We start from the raw sequence: 2,813 nt of genomic DNA on the forward strand, positions 1-2,813 counted from the left end.
ACTGTACTCATTATTAATTATCTTAAAAACAAATTAAAAGTTTGACAGTAATAACGTAAGAAAGACATATAAATGCCTCAATGCGTTTCTTTAAGTGCTGATTTGCGTCATGTTATTCATTATTCAATATTATCATATAAACAAAAGAAAATCAATAGATATTTATTGGATGTACGAGTTTGTTTGTCTATATGTATGTATGTTCCATCATAACTGGAACACCTGGAGCAATTTCAACTTAACTTGCTACACATATTATTTGCAGTCTGGTAAAGAGCACTTTCGGATTAAGATCCTATGGAAATGGGAAGGGGAGGAATATAAAAATGATCGAAAATGACCGATATTGGTGTCAGATCCATAGTTTTCTGGGGCCATGAGCTGATTGGGGCAGTTTTGATGCCCTTTAAGTCCACGTTCAGCCCCTAGTGAGGGTAAGACCCCCCTTCACACCCAGGAGGATTAGGAGAGAGGAGACATATTAAAGTGGTCGAAAAGATCGATAATAGTTTCGGGATCGCTGAGGTAAATAGTGTCACTTCTGATGTTTTTAAATCCAAATTCAGCTTTAATTAGTACTCCTGGGGGCGCGATGGCTCAGTGGTAGAGCGTTCACCTCCGGTGCTTGAGGTCCCTGGTTCAATCCCAGCTCGCGCCGTGTGGAATTTGTGGTGGGCAAACACCGTGCTCGTGAGTTTTCTCGGGTTCTCCAGTTTCCTCCCACTTTCTTCATTCTACCATTTCATCCATCTCTCATCATCACCGTCTCCTTTAGCCTAACCGACATAAGCGTGGGACGTAAAACTTAAAGATTTCATTTTTCAATTAGTACTCCTGAGAGGAATGACTTGTAAAAATAATTGAAAATGACATATTAGAATCCAGTTTTAGTGTCGAATCCAGTTTTCAGGGTCCCTAAGAGTCTTTGGTGCTCTTCAAGGTCAGCTCTCTGTTCTAGGTAAGAGCCCCCCCCCTTAGCAATTCTAGGGCAGGGGAAAGGGGCATATAAATAACAAGAAACGGCCGATGTTAATGTCGATTCTATAGTTATCGGGGTCGCTAAAATAAATAATAACACTCTCGACGCTGTTTAAGTCTGATTTAAGCTAATAGTTTGTAAGTCCGATGAATAGCTAATCGTATGTCAGAAAGAAGAGATTTGTGTCGAATTCATAGCTATCAGAATCGGAAAAACTTTTGACATGTTTTGATTAATAGCTCGGGTTACAGTGAAACAATTTAAAGAAAGAAAAACCAGTGTGTACTTTGACATCTAGACTTCACTTCTGGTACATCATTTCTCCCTCATCTTCCACGCATTTCCTCAAAGGGCTCATTAATCCTTCTATAGCGTCACGGAGAAATCCTTGTTTTTGGAGAGTCACAACAATCGTTCAGCACGCTGGACATCCTCGTATGAAGAGTAGTGAGTGTCCTTACGGTATTCCGTCAGTTTTCGAAAAATGGTCAGTTTCCGAAAAATGCAAAGGTCGCTGGGTGTAAGATCAGGGCTGTATGTGGGTTATCCAAACGTCAATATTGCATCGGGGATCAGGTTGCTGGTGCTTCTTATCATTGAGAAGAAAAGGGAGCTACATTATCAGGCCTGACGCGTGTTAATCGAGCCTTTAGCTTCTTTAAGGTTTCGATGTACTATACTGAGTTCACGGTGGTACTCTGGGAAGAAACTCGATGATGACAACACCATTCACATCGAAAAACAAAGTCAGCATGTCTTTCCAGAACGAAACTCGTTAATAAGTTTGGAGTGGCTTTGGTCAGTTCCTTTGACTGCGTTGCTCCATCTTCAAACGGCACTCTCATCCACGCAGGTTTTATCGTTCACAACTGGCGTCCAGCGAAAAAATTCGGCGAGCGAAACTTCTTCTGCTGTCAAGTATTCGATTTCTACTATAACTGCACATCCATATCAATCGCCATCTTGGGCACAACTACTGATCACGTGGGCAGATGATAACAACTGGCAAAACTTTTCAGCCTGCTCTTATATATATATATATATATATATATATATATATATATATATATATATATATATATATATATATATATAGCGTGTTTCAAAACAACACCGACAACATTTGGGAGGTGGTTCCTGACACCAAGATAAGACAAAAAGTATAGACCATCCTGGGTGCACAAATGCTTTATTTCGGATTTATAGGCTGTCGAAAACATGAGAAAATTAACTTTAAAAGCCCTTAGCTCCAAAACTATGGGACCTACCGTAGTCGGGTCAAGACCTCACTTAGGAACTAGTATGTGCCTTATACAAATATCCAAGTTTCAGAATCCTGTGGTACTTCCGCGACAATTTTTATAGAGGTAATTGGAGAGTACATCAAGTTATTTGCCCATAGCCAAACTGCCTCTTTAAAACTTGCTTCGTGAGTATCTTAGGATTCTGAAACATGTATTTTTGGATAGAGCACATATTAATTCCTAAGGAAAGTCTTGATCCGACTATGGTAGGTTGTATAGTTTAGGAGCTATGGGCCTTTGAAGTTCATTTTTTCATGTTTTCGGCAGCCTGTTACTTCGAATAGAAGCATTTGTGCACCCAAGTTGGTCTATACTTTTTGTCTTATCTTGTTGTCAGCAATCCCTCCTAAACGTAGTCGGTGTTGTTTTGAAACACCCTATATATATATATATATATATATATATATATATATATATATATATATATATATATATATATATATATATATATATATATAGGGTGTTTTAAAAAGGAACTCCCTAGCTTTAAGTATAAATTTAATTGGGAAATGAATGAAAACTTACATCAA

General features: G+C 38.5%; 1 non-coding gene across 1 annotated transcript; it reads left to right on the forward strand.

Annotated features, from left to right (window-relative positions):
• The first annotated feature begins 586 nt into the window (after positions 1-586).
• Positions 587-658, forward strand: TRNAR-CCG (transfer RNA arginine (anticodon CCG)). Its single transcript has one exon. It is a non-coding gene; the product is annotated as a tRNA-Arg (tRNA).
• Positions 659-2,813: the final 2,155 nt, after the last annotated feature.

The sequence above is a fragment of the Thermobia domestica genome, chromosome 9, assembly GCF_964235325.1.
Source record: "Thermobia domestica chromosome 9, izTheDome1.hap1.1, whole genome shotgun sequence".
Lineage (NCBI taxonomy): Eukaryota > Metazoa > Arthropoda > Insecta > Zygentoma > Lepismatidae > Thermobia > Thermobia domestica.